Source organism: Rhagoletis pomonella, unplaced genomic scaffold, assembly GCF_013731165.1.
Source record: "Rhagoletis pomonella isolate Grant_MI unplaced genomic scaffold, Rhpom_1.0 Rhpom_scaffold_00010, whole genome shotgun sequence".
In the NCBI taxonomy this organism is placed as follows: domain Eukaryota; kingdom Metazoa; phylum Arthropoda; class Insecta; order Diptera; family Tephritidae; genus Rhagoletis; species Rhagoletis pomonella.
The window spans coordinates 26,216,583-26,241,919 of NW_023458564.1; the positions used below are offsets into that span (position 1 = coordinate 26,216,583).

At 33.9% G+C, this 25,337-nt stretch overlaps 1 protein-coding gene across 4 annotated transcripts in view; it reads left to right on the forward strand.

Moving 5' to 3' along the window:
* Positions 1–25,337, forward strand: part of LOC118746192 — a 58,375-nt gene that overhangs the window by 7,819 nt on the left and 25,219 nt on the right. The gene's annotated exons all lie outside the window — the stretch shown is intronic.

A 25,337-nucleotide genomic window follows, 5' to 3' on the forward strand; every position in this document is an offset into this window, starting at 1 on the left:
ATGATGTGGGGAGTTGTAATCCATCATATAAAACAAAAAGTGAATTTTGAATTTTTTATTAGTTATGACTTCTTGCATTTCAACGATGATGTTTGTTACGTCTTTTTGCATTTTATTGTGTAGCTGTTTGATGAAAAAAAACATACTTATTACGCTTTCGTGTCAAACTTCTATATAAAAGATAAAAAAACGAATTAAAATTAAGAATTGGTTCGTTTGTTAATCAGCCTTATCTAACTAAAGATATCTTTCATTCATTTTTTTGATAAAAAGTGTCAATTAAAAGCTTATTAGTAAAAGGTACTTAGCTGGTAAATTTGTTTTAAAATTAAAGATCTTGTCTACATACATACATACAGTGACGGGCAAAACTGTAACATGGTGTAACACTTTTTACTTTAGTCATCGCTATCTTTCCAAGTTCTAACGACTTTCATATTTTTGTTGTATATTATTGGTACATCTGTACTTCCTCTCCCATAATGATTTGAAGTCAATCCAACAACAATAATAAAACCAGCAGACAAAAATGTAAATTAAGTCAGATGTTACAGTTTTGCACTCATATATCTTTAAGAACTTTTTAACAATTTTAACGAGAAAAAATAACTACTAACACAATGTTCAGTACCCTTTTGCTTGTTTTAGTTTCTGGGTGCGATTTGGCATACCTTATTTTTATATCTGTAAAACTTCTGGAGGTATATCCTCCATATATCCTTAGTTTGCTTTCACAGCTCATGTACTCGATTATACGGACTTGGATACTTAATAAGCTGTGCTTCTAGTTGATTTCGCAAATTCTCGATGAGATTTATGTCCGCGGATTGTGGAGGTCATTTCAAATTAGCAAATTTTTTATTTTGTATCCAGTCTTTGCGAACATAGGATGTTTTGGATGATTTTTCAGCAGAAACTCTCATTTTTCGACTACATCTTGCAAATTTTGTTGAAATATGAACAGATACTGTTCCTTACGCATAATGCGTACTAACGAACCTACAAAATTTTTTAAATACAACCCCAAACTATTATTGACCGACCACTGTGATTCACAGTTCACAGGGGCAACCATCTCCCCTGAAAAAGTTCCAATGGGCAGATAATGTGCTTTTTTGCCTTACAAGAGGGTGACATTTTACGAAACGGGACACAAAATTTTCTAACCACGTGTCTTTTCTTAGAATCGAACACCAAAAGAGAAAAGGGCAATCGAAAGGCAACATTTTTCGGTAGAAACGAAAACACCGCCAGAAAAATTCCACAAATTTTAATATAAATTTCGAACTTTTTAACCAGTATTTTTATAAAATTTTTGGGTATGCAGTTAGCAGGCTTATACATTTTTAGTAAACTAAGTGCAAGTTTTGAGCGGCTAAATAATCGCATTAAGTTCTAATATCTTTTTTTTTTGTGACGGCGTTTTGCATTTTTGCCATATAAAACATGAAATTCTTGTGGAAGAATATGCGCAAGACCGTTTGCTAAAAAATAAAAAAAGTCAACCCTAGTTTTCGAAAATTTCACTATTCTACGTGTAACTCTAAGCAACATTTGCCGGAGACACTATGGGTATAAAATCAGTTCGGAGTTTGCCAAATTGCGAAAATTGGTTTTGAAGAAAATGTGAAAAATATTATTGTTGCGCCCTCTGGTGGAAGTTTAAAGAAAGATAGGTGCAGAAATTGATCCCTCTTACCAAAAAACCTCTTGTAGCATGTTTTTATACAAAATTTAAGCATTTCTTTACGACACTACAGCAAAATGCTAAGAAACTTATTTTTGCAATTTGGCAAACAATAAATTGATTTTAGAGCCATGGTTTCTTCGGCATTTTTGCTTAGAATAATCCCCCTGTGATATACATACGCGCATAGTCGAAGAAATCTTCCATACAAGTCGATCCGCTCTAATGTGTATTTAAAGTCGACGTAATTCATTCAGAAATAACTTTTATTCTCACATGAATAAACTTTCATCGAAGGATGATTGATGATATTCAAAATACTGTTAAATGAAAATCATTTGGTTTGGGCTTAATTCAAACATACCTAGATACATGCATACTGTGGCGGCAGAAATAATAGACTCGCCTTACTTTGAAGAGTTTGACCTATATTTCTTTAGTTTATTTTATGTTTAATAATTTTGTATAAAAGCCTAGATTGTTACACAAAAACATCATATAAATCCGCGTTTTAAACTTTGAACAAAAATTACAAAAATTCGACAAATTTTCACCAAATTTTCAAACTTTTTATTCAGAATTTTTAGGAAAAGTTTTGGTATGCAGCTTTTTTGCCCGTCGAGCCGTTTTCAATTTTAGTATAATAAAGCGTAAGTTTCAAATGGCTAGAAAATACCGTTGATTTTGGACAATTTTTTTTATTAACGATGCTTTATTTCCATATAAAAATTTTCGAGCACACTTTGTATAGGAAAAAAATGCGTCACACCGTCACCAAAAAAATTCTTAAAAATCAACGGTATTTTGTAGCCAATCGAAACTTGCACTTTGTTGTACTAAAATTATATGGTCTACAAAACTGCAGACCAAAAATTTTTCCAAAAATTCGTAATAAAAAGTTTGAAAATTTGGTGAAAATTTTTCGAAATTTTATAATTTTTACTTAAAGTTTAAAAAAGGGGATTCGTATGATGTTTGTTGTATAACCACCTAGGCTTTTATAAAAAAAAACTAGCAGACCCGGCGAACTTCGTCCCGCCCAAAATAAATTTTTTGTATTGAAACATTTTGGTCCAACATTTTCACTAACAGTTCACGTTCATGATTTTCAGTGACGCATTTATCTTCTAATATTACGGTTTGGTGGTTGTCAGAAGGCATATTTCCATTGCCGTCTTAAATAACCTAGCAAAACTGTACATGCATACAAAGATACGTAATAGTTTCAGTGCGTTTCAAAGGCGCCACGTCCCGTTTTCAAATTGCCCCAATTTTCTCTAAGAGTATGAGATTAATTTCATATATGTATCTCCACACCATTTTCTAGTGATCTACCATGGGAGCTGCCACGCCCCTTTTTCCAATAGCCTCAATTTTTCTTCATGACCACGCGACTGATTTTATGTATCTTGTACATACATACCAAGTTCCAGTACTCTTCCATGAACACATCCAGAGATATGCAGTATGAAAAATTCACTGTGTATGGAAAGCGCCACGCCTCCTTTTCCGATAACCACACTTTATCTCTAGGAAAATATGCGATTGCTTTCATATATCTCCATACCATGTTCGAGACCTCTTCCATGAACATTCTCTCCGGGATATGCAGTATGAAAAATTCGGTTTGTATGGGAGGTGCCACGCCCTTTTTCCAATAACCGCCCCCGGTAGCTAGCGGTATGAAATATACCTTACATCTGTTTCTCATACCCACTATGTATACACGAAAAATTTCATAAAGATCGGTCGAGCCGTTTAGGAGGAGTTCGACCACTAACACCGTGACACGAGATTTTTATATATTAGATATTAAACATAAAATAATCTTAATAAATATAGCAAAAACTCTTCAAAATACAAAGAGTCTATTATATCTGCCACCAGTGTATGTACTTATGTACATTTGCCCACCATACCTATAATAAATAATTCATTTAACATTCAGTCACAGCTAACGAAACGGCATTGTTATGATTAGTAGGTGATAGTTAATTTAGTGTGGACCAAATGTTACTAATTTTGATATGTATGCACATATAAGCAAACTTTTGCAAAGCCTATTCAAATAAACTGTTAGTAAACAAAACAATGACCAGTTGGACAGAGACTACTCAAGTCATCAGCTGCAGCTATCTTTCCAGTCATTTCTTTCTGCTCATCAGTTCGCAAATATGTATATATAATCTGAAATAAATTTATGCCTGCGAGTCTGTTTTTGCAAACACGTACTACAGTTCGTATACTCTACGCATATACATATATGCATACATACTCATATGTACATACATGTTTATGTGAGCGGGATTGTAAATGAAAACAATCACATGACTCGCTAATCGGCTGCCACCCGTGATTATTATGTCATACGCTTGCTTGTTGTTTGCTCGTTGATATTGCCGCTTTGCCTTGTTGTATTCGAGCTATTTACTCGCTCTCTTTGTTGCTAGTGTTCAGCGTTGCCGTTTTGATACAATTGTATCATTTTTGATACTTTTTTTTCTAAATTTTTAAGCTTTTTTCCTTGTTATTTAAAGTTTTAAAATTTTACATGTGGATATTTATAAGATTGATTTGGTAACTTTTATAAGGGAAATACAGCCCGGAATTTCTTTGCGCACGCTGCTGTTATAGGGCCCCTCAACCACACTAAAACATTGCGCAATATCGGGCTTCCGTTGGTCGTTTGTGTGGTATATGGGGTTGTTTGTACTAAATTGCGCAGTTATTGCGTTAAAATCAAAATCATTTTGATATTTTGCTCATGAGTGTGTTATTGTACAATAATTTGTAATGCGTACAGCGACAACTACGCAGTTTTTAGTCTAGTTTTGATGTTGGTGTCCAAATCGTGCTGTAAAATATGGATAACGAAAAAAAATGATTTTTTTTTAATATTCTCCTTTTGTGTTTTAAAGCTGAAGCTATCAAAATATACAACTCACATTCATATTTTTTGAACATATTTACTTGAGCTTCAATTGTTTGGTTTAAGTTTGTTTTTCGATATGCAAATAAGCATACAGATTCTCTGTTTGTGTTAAAGCAAGTAATATAAATTTTTTTTTATAACTACGGATTTAGTTATAAAATTTTAATAATTATTTGTTTTTCAAATAAAAGTTTAAAATTTAACAGTTGTGTTTGATTTCGGTACTTTTTCTGCTTGACAAATGATACTTTTTTTCAAGCTCGCGGCAACGCTGATAGTGTTGCCTCCAAAAGTGACAATATTATACTCTGGTTATTTTTATGAAAAATGATTAATATGTATATTTAGTTTTGTGAGATCGTTCTCAAAAAACGATGACGATTACTGAAGAGAATCTCTTAGCACTGAGTGCATGATAAGATGACGGAACAGTGTCTGAAAGAACAATTTAAGGGGGGTTAGAATCAAAAGGATCTAAGTAGATCAGACATTTTTTTGAGATAATTAAGGTTAAAGTTGACTACTTATTGTAAATTCTGGGAAAATGCATTTGAAATGATTCTTGCCTAAATGAATGCAGGTTAATTAACCAATTCAAAGAATGTTTACTCTTTGTCACTAAATAAACACTATATTTAATTATACAAATATGGGTATAGCTTATATTTTCAAAAAACGTCACTAAGATCCTTATGATTCTAACCCCTTCAATTAAAACAAAAAAAAAAAAACAGAAAACAGTGGACCTTGGTCATAGACAAAAAGCAAAAGCAGGTTTCAACAGCTAAATTTTTACTAAACCTTTAAATATCTATAAACTAAAATGCTAGGGTAACTTTAAAGATATTTTATTTCTAATACTCCATTAACATTTGTATTTCTTTGGATGCCTCTGTTACTCCTTCTTTAACCTGATTTTAATGTCCCTTAATCGAAAGAATGTTGAAACCGGTTTCAAATGCAAATTACCACCCTTTTACAAAATCTTGTTCTCCCGTCGTTACCAAGGCAGGTAATTTTCTCCTTTTTTGGGAGTCTTTCGAGTAATCTTCAAAATATGTATGTGAAATTGGCATACGGAGTGCCGCGAAAAGGCAAAAAAGCTTTTCTGTGTAGCTTGTTAATAGTTACACAGTTTCTGAAAAGGAAAAAAAGTTCTGCAAACTTACATAAAAAAAAATGTTTCCAAAAAAGTCCAAAATGTTTAATGTGTGGGGGGAAAGAAACCCCAAATTCCAGAGGTCTTGAAAATTAAAAAAATCAGAACAGATTAGTTTCTTTTTTTTAGCATTAGCACCCAAACTCATAAAAAATAAAAAATCTAATATTTATATGAAAATGTCACATTATTGTTTTGAAAAAGACAATACATTTTCTAAATATTTTTTCGGCGTTACTCTGCAGACATTTTTTCCTTTTCAGGAACTCTAGAACTATTGGAAAGCTACTCAGAACAGTTTTAATTTTTCGGCATTAATCTTTGAAAACTTTTTGAAAATCCTTTTTTCGGCGTAATTTGGCAGAACTTTTTTCCTTTTCAGAAACTCTAGATCTATTGAAAAACCACTCAGAACAGTTTTAGAGTTTTATGTTCTTTAAACATTAAACTTTTTGGACCTTTTTGTACTATGTACTATAAACGTTAAACTATTCAATTATTCTTCTCGAATCTGTATCTGTACGACTTTCCAGTGTCAGGCTAAAATAAAAAATGTATTAATATCAAAAATGCGATTTATCAGATAATTTTTTCATACCATTCTATAAGAGTGCATTATATACAAATAAGTACATCGCAGAGTATTTGAGCCAATCAAGATTTAACTGATCGTGAATATGGTTCCATCTCTATGTTGTGACCCAGTTTTTTTAAAAACTCCAACATTAATTCGTAATTTAAGCTCCAAATGACGAAAATAAATTTTTAACGGAAAAGCCATTATATTTCCACAGGAAAATTTATATTTCCGTTAGGTAAATTTTTATAATAATCGAAAGATTTCATTGACTTAAAATTTTATTTCTATACAAAATTTTTTGTCTCAAAAAGGGGTGAAATAGAAAAATGTAAATCAGAATAGGGAAAATGTGTTTTAAACGTATAAATAGGTGAAATGAAACAGTCGAAAATCTGGCAAGACTTGCCTTTCCTCAAAATGCTGATATATCTCTTGTCAGCGTCGCGTGTTCGAAATTTTGGTGTGTTGCTCAGTCTGTGCTTTAGTCGCTTGTCTGCGTCGGCCATCAATTCGAAAATTTCAGCATCATTGCCGTCGTTATGGATGAAAAGCTTGGAATGATAACACTGCTGATACTAGACCTTATTAAACTTTTTTACGTACATACATACATACTTATGTACATATGTATGTATATACACATAGATATGTGCATACAATACATTTGTGCATAAAAACTTATGAATTGTTTTTATTTTGTAAAGGCATCACAGCAATGGCTCAAAGCCAAATTGCAATAGTTAAAAACAACAGAGGCTAATAGCATTTTGTGTGCATATGTATGTATGTACATTAGTGTGTACCTTATTTGTTTCGAGCTACAAAGCAAGTCTCTCCACGTTTGGTCATAAAACGTGCTCTACGAGAAATTTTCAAAATCGGATAGCGGAAGGACGTGCCTCAGGAGTCCTAAAGCTACGCAAATGCATTAAATATTCCATAAAGGGTTAAAAACAGTCAAACAGTGAAATTTTAGTTAAATTTGCTTGCCTAATGTCGGACGAAATAAGAATGAAACAAAAAATTTAGGAAAACAAATACCTGTTACTAAAGAACTTAGTTTCACTTTTACCTTCCTGGGATTTTTCACTCATTCCCACTAATCTCATTGACATGAGGTAGAATCCACCAGATGAATTGGAGTTTCAGTAAAGCGCGTTTTAAGTTCTTGTATTTTTTTCCTAATAAAAACTTTTAGAATAGAGAACAGATTTTATTCTTATTATTTATTTATTGCCTTTTTATTTATAGCTTAAACCTTTAGCGAAAAAAAAGTTTTCGTAAGGTCAATAAATATATAGAGGACTCACAAGACGTCAAGTCGTAAAGTCATAAAATTGTTCAATGTAAAATCACGGTTAAATGGGTTTTAGGGGATCCGCAGGGCACAATGGGAGCTAATTACATATTTTCTATCTAGGTTTAAATAAATTGAAGTACTTAATCACTAAGAAGATTTTGACCATGATTTTACCTTGAAAAAATTTTACGACTTTAAGACTTTGGCGGAAAGAATAGTTAAGGTGGAAAGAATAGTTAACGTTGAACGATTTCGTTGAAACTTGACATATGGTCTAATTTTTCTTAGGAATAGGGAATTATCAAATATGGTAAAGATGGGCTTACCGCGCCCTCCACCCTTGTGGACGGTAATATAAAATTGCATTCGGTTTCGATGAAGTTTAGTTTGTACTCTCATCTTATCAGAAAAACCTAAACATAAAAATTGGGGAAGATTGGGTTACTTCAAGGTCTACAATACAAAAATATGGGTTCATCATTAAATGTGATGGAATTTTGATTAATTCTTCTTTCCTGCTTTCCGCTCTCAGCTCTACAAAGTTAAACTTAAAAATTATATACCTAGGTGTTGGGGTGATTTTACTATTGTTCGCAAAATTACGGAAAAAGGATCAGAAAATCGAAATATTAAAAAAAAATTGGAAGCTACTTACATGAAATTCTCAGAAACGAATTTTTTTTTTATAAAAAAAGAGAAAAATACCAAATAAGTAAATGATAAATGCCTTCACGTGAATAATCCATGACACTTAGAATTGATTACAGGTTAAAAAAAAACACTTGCTTTTATGGGTTCAGCGCCAAGCGCAACTAAACTGATTAGTAGATATCGCGCTGATTGTAGTACATACATATTTCTTTGGAAATGTAGGGGGATGAGTAAATACGTGACATTTTGTATTTGTTCCCTCTCTAAGCCATTGTTTTATAATTTGTCACTATGGCTTTTTACAATATTTTATTTTTATTTTTATTATTTTTCGTGATTGGGATAAAGCAAAATATTTGGGTATTCACACAATTGCGATACGATTTGCATGAAATTTCGGCATATTCCCATTCGTGTGACACTGCCTTTAAACTTGTATTTATACGGATGTTGGTAAAGAATGAACTATAAAAAATAACCAAATCTAAATAACAAAAAAATAATAATATTTTAAAACTTGTCAACATTCGGTGCGGCTATAATTTTTTCGACTACTATACATAAGTTGATATGATTACTCGGCCGCGCTATCATAGTAGCACAATGCCACTAATAGCACTGGTTTACAGCAAAAATGTTCTCCAGACGCCACTATCTAATTCCTATGTCGAATTGCTCAGTGATTCCGAAAACGAGTTATTTTTTTTTATGATACGTTTTCGAGATATTTTCAATTTACCGTTATTCAGCTTAAAGCAAAAATTGGTTCCTCTTAATCACGTATATTTTACGAACCAATTTAAAAATCTTAATCTGGCAAAAATGTGGTGGGGCTTAATATTAATCTAATAATTCTAGAGGGGATGAGGAACCTAGCCTCGGATGGGGTTGCCGTCAATGTCATCTGACAAAATATTTTTTTATTTTCACTTTTATTTCAACATAGACTGATTAAAAGAAAAATACTGATAAAAATAAAATATTTCACACAAACAGGGTTGAAATTTTGAAATTCCTGCCCGTAATTTGTTTGTAAGTCTTGATCACAAATTTTAATTTGGTTTTTGTTCTCCAGACGCCACTATCCAATTTCTAAGTAGAATTTCTCGGTGATTCCGAAATTCAGGCTAATTTTGTTTATGGATACGTTTCCGAGATAATTGCAATTTACCGTTATTCAGCTTAAGCAAAAATTGGTTCCTTCTTATTACGTATGTCCTACAACCAATTGAAAAATCTTAATATAAAATACGGCAAATGAACGCCAATGAAATTCTCCATAAACCGTATATACATCACTTTCCGATAGGGCTTATAGTTTCTGACAGATTAATTAATCATTCCAGCTTTTTTTATAAAAAAATTTAAAAAAAAATCAAGCTGTAACAGAAGAAAAATTTAAAAAACAACAGGTTCTGTGCCAAATTTTTGCATTCTTACTAAAGCCTGCTCTGTTATAAAACAAATCAAGTTACTGATGAGGAAAATCGATGGATAAATACGAAATAATGAGTGGTCAAATGAAAATACGCAGAGTTTTGTATGAAAAATGAGCAGAAAATATAGTTACCCATACGCCACGTACACCCGAGTAACATGCTAAATACGGGCAGGAATTTCAAAATTTCAACCCTGTTTGTGTCAAATATTTTATTTTTATCAGTATTTTTCTTTTAATCAATCTATGTTTAAATAAAAGCTAAAATAAAAACAATATTTTCGTCGCTCGAATAAAGAAACAGTGTAAATGCAACATACACTATAATTCGATAATTGCACCATTGGATAGACAATCCTTTAATCTATCAGAAAAATCTTTAGTTTTCTTAAATATTTCTTTGGCTCACTAATTTATTCCCGAAAAACGAAATTGTATTTGTATGATTTGTTTATAAAAACTTCCAATTCGTTTTTCTCAAAACTATACTTTTCATGTTACACTATTTCATTATTCCAGCGACGTTTTGTCAGACGAAATTGACCGCGACCCCATCCGAGGCTTGGTTCTTCATACCCTCTAGAATTATTAGATTAATATTAAGCCCCACCCCAGTTCTTCTTTAAGTCCTCTTTGAACCACTACTGTGTCTGTTTTTCAACCAGAATCAAGATTTGATTTTGAACATTAGATGTTTAAATTATACACATATGTAGATGAAATGTTTACAAAAATTTTAAATTTTAAAAGCAAAAATACATTTTCTACTAATAATAAACATTAATGGCCAGTTTTTGTGTGTCAGCTTAAACTTAGTTTAAGTAAACTGAGTTTAAATTGAACAGCTGGCTGATATTTGATTGGCTGATCTTAGTTTAAACCCAGTCAGATCGGGCGTTTAAACTGAGTTTAAACCACGGCCGTGCACTGAAACACTGGCCCTAAGTGTTCATATTTACCCAATTGCAAACATTTTATGTGTAAGTTTGCCCTACGCGGCAAATTTGGTATATAAACGTAAACAGGTAGTGTTTAATTTTGCACACATTAGACTGGTTAACTCTCTTTATATGCGTAAATTTAAGCAAAAAGTTGTTAGAGTAAAATTTTAACATTTCAGGCGTAAACTGTGAAAGTGTGAAACGCGAAGACTTCAATTGGGTCTGCTGAATATTTTAATAATTTGAGTTGTGCAGAGCACTATCGATATGTATGTACATATGTATGTATCTACAAATATTTAATTCTCGGGCAAATGAAATTGCTGTAAGATGCGCTCTGTGCACTACACTCTAAAAAAACACTTTGTTTAAATTTGCACATATTAAGATAGATAACCAGTTTCCTCTCCTAATGAATACAAATTTACACACCGTTTTAATTAAATTAAACACTGCTTGTTCACTTCTACTTATCATATGTGTGGCGTAGAACAAATTTCAAATTTGTTTGTTGTATTCTAAGCATTTATTATTCACAATTTCACAGTTTACTCATAAACTGTTTAACATTTGCTCTAAAAAATTTCTGTTTTAGTTTACACCTATAAAGAGAGTCAATCAGTTTCCTCTGCTAATGTGTGCAAATACACTTACCGTGTAATAATATTAAATACTGGTTGGTTTTTTTTTACATACAAAATTTGTCGCTTAGAGCAAAATTACACATAAAATGTTTAAAATTGGGTAAATATGAGCATTTAATATTTATTATTAGTAAAAATTGTATTTTCAACATCAAATCTTGAACATCTTGTGGGTATGTTTACGCGTATTCTGGTTGCAAAAAAAAAAAACACTACTACTTACATCCACTTTTTAAGGTGTATTACATACATAAGTACATAAAAACATATGCATATACTAGAAAAGAGGGTAGTGTACCGCTTTATCGAGAGTGTGAATGACTTTAATTATTTGTTTATTTATAGAAGGATCACATGCCAATGCCTAATTGTAGCTCGTGTGTAAATACCCGTAATGTGGCTTATAGTCATATGCGTTAAGAAATCTGCCATCGTCGTGTGAGTAATCTTTTAGTACTTTTTTTAGCTACGTTATTTTTTTAGCTTGTATGTATAAGCTTAGTAAAATTTGGTGGGTGAAATGTTATCGCTATATCGCCGTTTAAAGTACAAAATAGCGTATCGTCATTCTGCAAAACCGCGTAACTGACATTTACTGCCAAAAATTGCGATTGCTTTATAAAAAAGGGAATCATTTTGAAATACGAATATTTTTACTCTCTAGAAAATAATTTATGCAATCTCACATACGCGGTTTTGCATTTTGTTGATACGAGGTTTTGTACTTTAAACGACGATATGCATGTGTTATGTACACACATATTAATCTACTTATCAAAACAACATAATGAGTAGTTTCTTAATCAGCCTAAATTGCTCTTGGAAAAATTCCATATATTCACAGAAGCTCAGTTTTATGGCAATTTTTTTTTTTATAATATTTTGTTTGTTTGTAGACAAAACCACCTCATATAAAGTTTGGCCATTCCCTTTAAAAAAATGTATGAATGGTAAGAATTTATGAGTCAAAAATTTATTTTTCTTTCGTTATAAATACGATTCTGAGACCAGTCAACCAGACTAACTCATTTCGAACTCTTTTGGTCTCATAAATTCGGAGTTGAACAAAAGTAACAAAGTTCACGTAGAAGTAAAAGTTTATTAATAATCAGAATTATAAAAGAAATATTTGTTTTTAAGACTCAGAAAGCGCCCTATTTCAGGCTCTAATATGACTCCTTACTTGGACTTGTATTGGCGTGCCCTTCTAAGAAGGGAAATATGCTCTCTTCTAACAATTTTTTAAGCTGACAAAGAGGGCTACAACTCAGAATTCTGAAACTTTTTTTACTCTAAACTGAGTCCGAATATTTTTAGGGTTCAGTTTTCCATTCCTTTAAATTTGAGTGATTTGCCTATTTGAAACAGGTGTGTGCATTTATTAAAAAAATTAAACTCATACTAATATTCGCTTTAAAGCAGCACTTAAGGGTTTTTAGTTATTTTCTTTCTTTTCTTTTCTTTGAGGCCGCGCACGGTTTTTGAAGTGAAACTTCATTAGCGGCGGTTAGTTGGTTGGGAGTAAATTGGCAAATTCAACGGAAATTGCATACGGAAATGGTTGGGGCTAACACAAGTGCTTCTATAAAGATTCATTGAAAACAAAAAACCGGAATTGGTTTCTCCGAATTTTGGCAAATATAAAAAAAAGTTGAAAAAGCACTAAGAAAAAATGATTAGACAAATATGATAGTGAAAATGATGAGGCGAAACGCGAAAATGAGGCAGGCAGCAGGAAGAAAATAAACATGGAAAAGGGACATGGTATATCAAATTTTCAAAAAGGAATTCAAGGACTTTGGCATTAACTAAACAAAATTGTATGCGAGCAGACCAAGATCAACGGAAATAAGGTCAATTGACACTATTCGCGCTCGCGCTAAATTTTTGTTTACTTTATTTCGCTTTTGGGAAGGACATTATGTTTACCTGTCACCCACTAGCTACTCAGGCCTTAAGTGCTTTGTATTATTTAAAATAAAACCTCATATTTGCATTGAAAAACGAGTATGTTTAAATTTTTAAACAAAAAATTGTATCTCATTGGAAAAAAATCGGAACGTCCGAACGGGAACGTCCGTACAACTTGACAGCTATTAAACAACATTGGGAAGTCTAAGTTGACGCAATGGTTATGGCTGCTTATTATTCTAACAACCATTAATACATAATTGTTTTGTACCGTTAAGAGATTCGCAGAATTCCATTTTGGGAACGTCCGAACGGGTTCTTTTAATCACTTACCATATAACATTTGTGGAAAATATATTTATTGATTTCAGATAGGTATTGATGATGGCTACTCATCACAAAACATTTGTGTTCATTCTGAGCCTAGTATAGTTTTTATGATGAAAAAGTGTATCCAAACGGAACGTTCGTGACGCAGGAAACACCCATACCTACATAATTTTAAAGGTCTATAAATCGTCTTTCCAAAACATAGTAAAGTAATGTATTTAAAGATTAGTGCATCGAGTAAGTAAATAACGTTTTTTTTTTTTTTTTGTTAAAAAAAGAAAGCTTCTGTGTAGATCCCACGCGTGAAGTATACAGCCCGCTTCACTTGAATAGATGCACATATTTTCCCAAGATCCAACCTTACATCTGGACTTGTGGGCATCAGATAAGCTTCGTTTTCATTCGAAGAAAAGTTGTAAAAATGAAGAAAATACCTTGATTACTTTGGATTTTATTCCACATTTTATCAAGCTACACGAGATGTATGCTTATTATTTTGATTTACTTGAACGGGTACAGTGGCTTCCACACAAGGAAAGGAGTAGTTTGAACCAACAAAAGCTTACCATTATTTGAATTCTACTTTGCAACGCTATTAGTATTGGATACTACATGCTTAATTCCAAACCGGAAGACAATTCTAGGGATACTTTGAAAAATCAAGGACATCTCGCTGCTTACCACTTTATTCGCCGGAAAGAAAAACTGCAAAACATCCAGTTCCAAATATTTTCCATTAAGTTTAGTTCCTGTGGATCGGACGAACTCTGAAAAATTACATCTTTGCTTCGTCATCCTCGTTTTTACAGCTCTTATAGTGCGAATCGGTGCGCAATTTTGCTAGCATATTGACGAACAAGGTGTGAAAATATGCGACAAATGTTAAAAAAATGTGTTTAGTACTTGTTTTGCATGAATTATTTGTAATTTTGGAAACTTGAAATATTATCTCGATTGCTCTGGCAGTTCAGACCGCCATACTCTATTCTTTATCAAGAAGGTAAAACAAACAACGTTCGTCCTTTCAGAAATCGTAACAATTATTTTTAAATCCGTTGTAGCTATCAAAATTAAACTTTTCGCCAGAGGAAACCACCATTTTCTAGTTGTCCTCTCAGGCAAGAGAGTTGTGCAAAATTCAAGTCAGGATTCTCAACGTTGTATAATAAAATGTATGCATTTTTTGACATTTTCTGAATTCAAGTGTATAGAGTAATCTGTAGTTCCCTTGTGTTGTCATCAATACCAGCGTTTTTCTTTCATTTTACTCCACTATCTCGACAATAAGATGTTAACCTCGTAAAGGACTTTTGTTATTTCCGTCTAGCTTTTGTGTTCTGGCCCCTTTCATGCTTTTTCCATGCGATGCTGTGAGCCGACTTCAGCTACCTAAAACCTTTACGTTTCCTTCATTTTTATTTCCACCAAATCGCCTGCAAAGGCCTGGATCCATGAAGCCGTACATTTATGAATTTTTTGCCTGCGTCGCCCATTCTTGCTGTGTTATAGATCTAATTATCCTTTACATTCTTTGAAAGGTTTTAAGTGCAATTTTAATAATCTTGCGCATTAGGAGTGAATTAAAATAATAAGCATAATTTTCGTGCATTTTGAGAAAAAGTGGAATAAAATCCAAAGTAATCATAGTGTTTTCTTCATTTTCACCACTTCTATTCGAAATGAATCATTCTTTGAAACGAGATCAAAAAGAAAAAAAAAAATGTTCTTTAATGTTAAAATTCGTGCTATAACCAAAACCATACAAATCAAAGCTTCAAACTTAATACAATATTTAAAAATTTTTCATCAAAGTTTCGAAATTTTTAAACTGTACTTTAATAAAATTTTCGGGTATGCAGTTTTAAATGCAAGTTTGAAGCGATTGAAAAACGTGTTTATTTTTAATATTTTTTTGCTGGCGGTATTTGGCTCTTTTCCTTCTAAAAACATAAATTTCAAGAAAATCCGCAAGACCGATCACAGAAAAATAAAACAACGCCAATTTTTAGTTAAGTATGTATATGGAAAGGAGGAGAAGCTCGGCCAAACACTAACATATGTGTAAGCGACAATCTATTATTATTATTATGTATGTATATGGAAATATCTCAAAAGATTGGTAGGCCAAAAATTATTAAAAATCAACGCGAATTTTTAGCCGTATTTAGTATTTGTGTATGTACTATTTATATCATATGGAATTATTCCCACGAATGTGTTATATTCGCCATATGAAATTAATTGTCAATCATTGCTCATCATGATAGCCATTTACAGCTTATAAAAAAAAAAAAAAATCGTTCAATCAATTAACATGAAGCATCTATGCACGTACATGTATAAATTCGTATGTAAATGATCATAGGAATTGGCGAAAGCTTGCGTGATCTATTCGTTATGATCTTTCATGTCGTAAACACCTGTGATGTTAAACATGCGTCCAATTTGTCCAACTTACGATTTAATTGTATCGTAGTTTTGTGTTGCATAAATCGATTATTAATCGATTAATTGTAAAATAATCGTAAAAAATATTGTCTTAAATTGCAAACAGCCACAAGAATTGCTCACATTCAGGGCATACAATGGTGTAAATAGTTGTACATGTAAGCCCACCGTAAAAACTACAAACTAAGTGTGGCAACGTTACAATTTCAGTTGAGTAGAAGTCAAGTCCTAGAACTATCTGCCCGTCTCCACAGGATAAAGTTTATATCTTGATACATATGTATGTTAGTATATAAATAGCCAATGGATACCACTCATTGCTCATCAAGAGCAATATTATCCTGTGGAGACGGCTTAGCGAAATATCATCGACGCTTGGGAGGAAATGAAAACTATTTACCCAAAACTTTACTGACTTTCGAAAAAATACTGTCATTTAGTTGAAACCTCGATGCATGCTGAGCGTCTGTTTTCAAAAGCTGGTGTTACAGCAACCGAGAAACGCAACCGATTAACAACAAAACGCTTATCACAACTTTTTTTTTTTGCAAACTTGCTTAAGTAATAAATAACTATTGCCGCTAAAAATACTCGTTCTATTTGATTTAATGGTAATTAACAAAAAAATTAGGAATTTTTTATGGAAAGGTGTTTTTTGGTGAAAACTCACTGTAAAAAAGTGTCCTTAAAAATTCGATTAATCGATTATTTCTCAATAATTGCAATTAAAGTATTTTTTTTTGGATTGTGATTAATCATATATGTATATGATTAATTAATCGATTATTTTTTTTTGCCATCCCTAAACATGAGGAATTCACTTCTCTCACAAACACATACATATACATATATGTGTGTATGTATGTACATATTTTGATACGAAGGTATGCCTCACTTTCACGTGATCCATTAATTTGATAACGCTTGCCCTCAAATATAAATAAGTGGATCGTGCATCTGCAAGAGCTTTTTTTGGTGTTGTCTGCAGTCAATTAAACTGTAACACTCGATTTGTTAGAAACATTTGGTTTAGGTGTCACTATCTGACCGCAGCTCTAATTTAAAAAAAAAATCGTTAAAAGAATTAAAAAAACCTGTACTTATGAAAACTGGAAGCATTTCTCTATGAAAAATAATGCTGCTTGGTAAAAAAATAGAGCAAGTAGTCATTAAGAGACATTATTTCCACATAATAAAATCGATACGAAATTTCACACCTTGCATGTAAAGTGTCTTTCGGAAGAGGGGATCTCAACTGCTCGTCGTTAGACTGATTGATTCGGTTTTTCTAAACCGCTTTCAACCGTTTTTTTTTTTTAATATTCAAAACATTTATTTTATTGAAAATGGTACTAGAAAATTTTTATAAATTTTATATCTGAATACTGGTAAATTTTCCGTTGCAGGAAATTACTTCAAAAATAAAAGGTAAGCCGAACGAAATTCTTTCGCTGTTGTTTTGTTGCAGCAGATCACAAAATTTTGCTTAAATCAGTGAATCGACTACGTGGCGCCTTCATTCTCATCTAACGACCGGCTCTGAAAAAGGGCAGATCCGACGGGTTTGGGCCGTAGGGAGAGAGATGTCAAATGGACTGATTTGAGTGGCCATATAAAGAAGTAGTCAGTGTGCCCGGGCATCTTATTCAAATTGGACTGAACAGTTTAACTTGGCATAATATCCAGAATGGAGTTCTGTCAAAGTGTCGCCAGCCTCACGAAGCAACTCGAGCTTTTCGTCTGCGATAGGTAGAGTCGTCTGCCATGTTTGAATTCACGGAGTGGAAGTTGACGAAGGTGTTGATTGATTTTCTGTCTATAACAGACTATATCTTTATAGTCGGTCTGGTTAAGCGGATGGTTATTCCCAAAAAATCGGGCTCTACATGCTCGACTTTTTCCCGACAAATGACTGTTGTTTTACCGAACGAATCTTGTTCAAATCAGTGATCCCTATCAAGTGTGATTTTTGCCCCATTTTTCTGTTTTATTGATCTCGAAATTAAAGCTAAACCTATTTTTAGCAGTCATATGTATGTACAAGCTTGTGTTTTTTTTCATCCGAAAGCTTTTTATGTATTTTAGACACATACAGCGCGGGATTTCTGTTATAACTTTAGTATAAAACGGGATTTTGGTTATAATTGGAGGGATTTTATTTACCCAGTTACTAGCAACACTGTATCGGAGCAAAGTGTATACTTTAATTTGTCGCCTAGTATATGTATGTATGGCTGTTTACCTTTCTCTCAAACGCTTGGACTTTAGACGCCCTTAGGTGGACAAAGTCTTTGCTCTCATAAGATACGTATTTCGTATGTATTTGAAATTATGTATGTATGTATGTAGTTGCGAATTCGTTGGTTGAATAGTTTTTTATCTAGAAATTTATACACTTGCGGCCAACCAATTAAGTTAGCGATATTTTGGCCAGTTTTGGGTAGTTATAAGCTTTTATCACTTTTCACCTGTGTATAATCAAATTTTGCAATCAATATTTACCTAACTTTCTGATGTCCTACAAACTTGAAATTTCAAACTTAGCTCAGAACCCGATGACAATGCAATATGAAAGATGAATTAATCTGCTAAGTTGCGCAGGTGTCGAGATATTTCAAAATCCCATATTTATGGTCCGATATGGAGATATATAAAATCAATCCCATATTCTTAGAGAAAATTGGAGCTATTTGAAAAGGGGACGTGGCGCCTTTCAAACGCAATGGATATCTTTGTATGCATATACACTTTTGCTAGGTTATTTAAGACGCCAAATATGCCTTCTGATAACCACCAAACCGTAATATTAGAAGATAAATGCGTCACTGAAAATCATGAACGTGAACTCTTGGTGAAAATGTAGGACCAAAATGATTCAATACAAAAATTCATTTTGGGCGGCACGAAGTTCGCCGGGTCTGCTAGTAATAATAATAAATTTGCGCTTACACAAAACATATGTTGGTGTTTGGCCGGCGCCAACTCCGATTTGTGGTGTGCGTGTTTGATGTGTCACCACAGGAGGCTATGCTCAAATGTTGTAGTCATGGGCGTAGCCAGGTAGGGGCAGGGGGTGCTCGAGCCTTCCCCCTCCCTAACTTTCAAATTTTCCTTATATATATATAAAATAGTACCCTGTAATGCCAGCTTAATAGGGTCGAGCCCCCCCCTAAATTTCATTCTGGCTACGCCGATGGTTGTAGTTGTAATTTTTAGAGCTTAACTAAAACGCTTATTACACGAGAACTAATGAAGCCATTTCAAAGAAGAGTTTGGCGTTTCAAAGACCAAATTCCAAACCTATCGACAGATACATTTTTGTAAGTAACCAATTCGGTTACTATCGTAGAAACAACGGTAAATATTGGCTTATTATGGGATCAATTTTGAGCCTTTAAAGTGCTCTAGCAACTTATGATTTGTAGATATAACTTTCATTTTCGGGATATAGGTTCTTTGGAGCAATAGAAATATTATCGTGTACAAATTTTATATAAGTTCAACAAATATTGATCATTTAAATTCGAAAAATTTTTGAAAAAATTACCAAAATGCTCGAAAACCGCTCGAATGATGTTTTATTTGTTTCCTTTAATCAAAGATTCAAGTTTTTTACTTTCATTCAGTATATAAGAAGGATTGGTTGATATCTTCTAAGTATGTTTATTTTATACAAATCGTTGTTTAAAGTGCAAAACCGCGTATATGAAGTTGTAGAAATTATTTTCTAGAGCGTAAAAACACTCATATTTCAAAATGGTTCCTTTTTTTTATAAAGCAATCGCATTTCTGGCTGGTATATTTCAGGACGAATGGATAAGGATTGAGTCAAGAGCTTGTGTGGGCAATTCCAATTTTTGGCAGCCATAATGACGATACGCGGTTTTGTACTTTAAACGGTACAAATTTCTTACATCCAATAACAAATTACAGTGTTATCTGGCTGGAGTGAACACCCGATGCTACGAACACCTCGAAAGAGTGAACATGAAAATTTTTCCATTGAGTACTCTATAGAGTGAACAATTTTGAGTCTTTGTAGAGTGAACAAAATTTAAAACCAATTCCTTCCAAATTCAAAACTGTAACGACAAATTTAATGACAAAAAGGTTAATCCCTTCGCCAGGCCGACCCCGTAAATCCCCGTATCAGGGATCTCAACTCGGAGATTCGGCAACTAGTGAACGTACATAAGCGGAAGAAGTGGGAAGACCATCTGAAGACCTGTCACTTCGCCTCTGGTGTGAGCAAGCCTTGGTCAACCGTGAGGTGATTGTCCACCGGGGAAACCGTCCAACAAAGGAGAGTCTTCTCGCCCGATAGCTCACCTTTCCCCGGTAGCGAAGACACTAGAGGCCCTTCTACTTCCGCACTACACAAATCACTGGACCCCAGCGAGGCATAAGCATGGGTTCCGTAAAGTGCACAGCACAACAACAGCACTTGACGCCATAGACTCCCAAATAATTCGTGGCCTTAACCGAAACCCCCCATGTGAGAGAACTATTCAAGTAACGCTACTAGAAAACAAACGGTGGACTGCGAAATACCTGAGTGGTCGTCAGTGATCTTTGGAGACAAATCGATCAAACCTAGGAAAATGAAGCAGCGAGTTCAACAGGGTGGTGCCCTTTCCCCACTACTGTTCAACTTTTACATTTCTAAGCTCCCTCAACCACCAGAGGTAGTCTCGATTGTCTCTTATGCTGACGTTTGCTCGATAATGGTTATTTCACCGAGCTTTCTCGCTTCGTCACTGCACGGAGCCTAACACTCTCCCCTACAAAATCCTCAGCAACGCTTTTCACCACTTCGACGAAAGAGGTCAGACTGCAACTGGGTATTCTCGCCGATGACGAGCCAATTCCGACGTTGAATAACCCGAAGATCCTCAGAGTAACCTTCAAAAGTCTGCTCTCTTTCTCGGCGCATACAACCGCAATTGTCAATAAAGTACAAAGCCGCAACAAGGTCCTCAAGTCTCTTGCCGGCAGCACGTGGGGCAAAGACAAAGAAACGTTGCTGGCAACGTACAAGGCAATTGGCCGCCCGGTTCTGAACTATGCAACGCCTGTGTCGCTATCGGGGACTAGTAGGACGCAGTGGATGAAACTGCAGACTTGCTAAAACACGGCACTCAGACAGCGACAGGATGCCTTCTGATGTTGCCGAAACACCACCAGCGCAACGAGGCCAATATGCTCCCGATTAAGGAGCATAACACAATGCTCTGCAAGCAATTCCTAGTAGGGTGTCACCCGGGTGTTAGGTACCCGAACAGACATCTGCTTGCGGAAGAACCATCGCGACGGCACGTTAGAAGGCCGTCTGCCTCGGGAGACTCGAACCCCATAGCCCAACTTCGATCGGGCTACTGCAGCAGGTTGAACTCATACTTGAGCAGAATAAATGCTGATTTGCCAAATGAATTCCCCGCATTCGGAGAAAAGCCCCATGACTCGCAGCATCTCTTCACATGCCCACTAAACCCCACCCTGCTAACGCCTCTGGCCTTATGGACAGACCCCATCGAGGCTGCACGCTTCCTGGGTCTACCGCTAATAGAGCTTGACGACAACGATACAACATCCACCGGAAACATGTGTTGGCATTAGCTGAGGGAAAAGACGACATTTCCGAGTACTTAAAAATTTAACTTCAAACGACGTACTGCGCAATAAAATTGATTTTAAAGAACAAAAAAACTCAATCTGGATATAGTGAACAATCTGCATTTTATGAACTGGTCTTGCATTAATTAGTTCACTCGACCCAGATAGCACTGTAAATGTTATTTGCATGATACAAAAGAAGTTAGTTTCAATAAACCACATTTGACAATTGCTCAATTGTTAAAAACTCTGGTCGGAGGCTGCTTTTCCGTGGAACTGCTTGAGCTTCTATTGTCTGCGTCGATAATACTCTCTTGGGGTGCGGGCATATCACCTTTTTTGAAAAATCTATTGAATAGTAAATGTTAATTATTAAGTTCGATACTTTATAGCTTTATACCTTTCCATATTTCTGCAGTTTTGCAAATATTCAACAATCCCGTCGCCAACAGAAAACTTTGCCAAAAGTATGTAAGTGATGAACATAGCACTGCAATAATCGATTATTTGTACCCTCAAACAGAGGGTCCCTTTCGTTTCGACAAAAATTACGTACGAAAGGATTTAGTAAAATTTTATTTTGACAAACAAAAACATAAAAACATGAGATCATGAGATCATTACAACGTACACCAGCAAAACAAAACAATTTATCACAACTAAAGCACAGAGAATTTTTCACAATGCTTCTACCTTTTTTGTTCCTTATAAAAATACAGTTTATACTAAATACATCACAAAACATAAAAATAAAATTTCTAAACTTTGTGCAAAACTCGGGAAAATTCAATAAATTTGCATACAAATTTGCAACTTTCTATTCAGACTTTTTTATAAAAATTTTGAAAATGAAGTTTTGCAGCCCATAAAAATTTAGTTGATTTTTGGTATTGTTTTTACTGAGAGTTTCTTCCATACAAACTATGTTCGACATTTTTTTGTATGTGGAAGACACTGTCAGCAAAAAATTAATAATTACAAAAAATCAACGAAATTTTCTGGTAACTTCACTAATTGGCTCAAAAGCTACATTTTCAAAATTTTTTTAAAAGATCTGATTAGAAATTGTGATCAGATGAAAGAGCCTCCGAGCCAATAATTTTGTACGGCACGGTACTCATAAGTAATCTAGGTTTCACGAAAAAAAAAAATTACAAATACAAGGTAACATTAAAATATCAGTCATTGGTTTCATTGCTGTGAACTTGTTTCAAAACTTCTGGCTTTTGCTTAATATAATTGTAAAACTCTGTGCATGTCATTTTACCGTATTTAGGTACATACTTATATTAATTATCAACTATTGCTTGTGCAAAACGTGCTTAATTAAAAAAAAAAATCGCATATGAAAGACCACGGACCCAACTCGTAATAAATTTAAGTATACAAATTTTAGCATTTAGTATAGAATTATTCAATTGAAATACGCCAGTATTAAAATGAAGCGCTTTGCACTTAACGGATGCTTTTTCATAATTAAGTTAAAAAAATATATATTTAAATTCCATGCTGCCTGTAATGGGATTTGAACCTTGACGCTCTGGAAATTAGCAGATTGTGGCAAGCATCTTCGTGCACTCGGCTACAGCCAGACATGTAAATGTGCATTCAAATGTTCAGTTTGATTCAACACCACGTGTGCATGGTATGAAAGTATTGTTTTTAAATACGAACATTTTAAAACGAGAATCAAATAAAAAATATTCATGTTTACTATGCGTTATTTCCCCCAGTAAATTCATAAAATTTTTCTTAATATTACAACTCGTTTTATCTCTCAGTGTAGTCATTTTTATTCAAAATTTTTACAATCAAATCGAAAACCGGGACACTTAAACGAAACCCGGGACATCTTAAGGTTGGAGCGGGACACCGGGACAAATAGTCTAAAACCGGCACATGTCCGGGGAAACCGGGACGTCTGGCAGCCCTAGGCATAGGCATCGTTGCTCGTGGCATGTACGTTACCTGCCCTTGCAAGACTTCCCCGTGCTTAATGTCGGACAATCTGTCGTGTTCATTGAAGGTGTAGGCAATCTTAATGTTTGATTCTGCGAAGTCTACCAAACGCATGTTAGTGTTTCCTACACAAAAAATATGACGCGTTTGTGAGCCTGTCATGTGTCGTTCGGTAATGGTACGTTGTATAAATCAGTCCCCGAGGCATTTATGCAGCTTTTTTTTTTAAGTTATTAAACGCACCTGCGAGTTTCTTCCATATAAAAATAAAATTGTGTCTATTCGTTTTATGGAAGCAAATGAGAAAAAAAATCTAAGAAATCAACGGTAATTTTTAGCCACTTGAAACTCCCACATTATCAGACTAAAATTGAATGCGCTATAAAACTGTGTACTCAAAAAAATGTAACACTTCTGAGAAAAAAGGTTTGAAATCTACAAAGTTTTAACCTTGGGTTTATAAGGGTTTTGCATACTCAAAAAAAATCGAACACTTCTGAGAAGAAAATTTATTGTATTTTTTTGTTTTTGTTGTTACAAAGTTTAAAACTTGGGTTTATATGGGTTTGTGAAAAAATTAACTGTATTTCAATTCTTAATAATTAATAATTAAACATAAGTGACAAACAACATCACTTTGAAATGGGGATGCAGAAAGAAAAAAAACGCGTTGTAAAAATGAAATTTTTTTAGTTGATTACCGTTTAAAAGTTTACGTATTTAAATCAAGTGAAAAGTGTTCAAAATTGTATATTTCCATTATACATACACTACGTATAATGGAAATATTCAGTTAAAATACGCCCGTATTAAAATTAAGCATTTTTCACTGCACGCATGGCGTTTTGCACGTCTCGGATGCTTTTTCAAATGTAATTAAGAAAGTATATGTATACAAAGCATATACAGTAGGGCGGGTTGATTTGTATGGATGAAAAAAAAAATTAAAAATCGTATGGCAAAACCGTAATCTACATTAAATTCTAAGAAAATTCTCTGAAGAAACCATGGGTCTAAAATCAAACCCTAATCCGCGCCTCTCGACTTGAAAATTTTTTTCCTCTTCTTTCGCTAAAATGATTTCTTTTTGGAAAAACCTATTTTTTCTAACATTTATTTTTTTGGCAAAGGCAGCCATATAAATTTTCAAGTCGAGGCGCGGATTAGGATTTTATTTTAGATACATGGTTTCTTCGGAGAATTTTCTTAGAATGTTATGTAGTTTACGTTTTTGCTATACGATTTAAAAAAAAAAAACCAACCCGCGCTAATGCACAGGGTTCAATTACCATCAGACGGAACATAAAATTAATTTTCTTTTCTTCTTACATCCAAAAACGCATCTGCGCACTTCACAACGACATATTTTATAACGTACATACTCAAATTTAAAACGAATTGGGTTGGTGCTCTTTCATATGCGTATTTTTTTTTTTTTGAATTTAACACTTTTTTTTTTACAACGCTTTTATCAACTTGCAATGTTGTGGATCCAGAAGCTTTCAATGTTGTGTGTCCGACACCAAAGCAAAGCTTTGAAAAGCTCCTATAAAAAAGCATAGTGAATAGGGCGACATCTGTAGTGAAGTAGTGCATAGGGCGATGCTGTAGAGAATAGGGCGAGGTAGATGACATCTAGATGCTGCCCTATGTACTACGTTTGCTACAGCGGAAATAGACGACACGTCATTCTTTAAATAAAATTAATTGGTGCTCGTTTGTATGTACATACATATGTAAATGC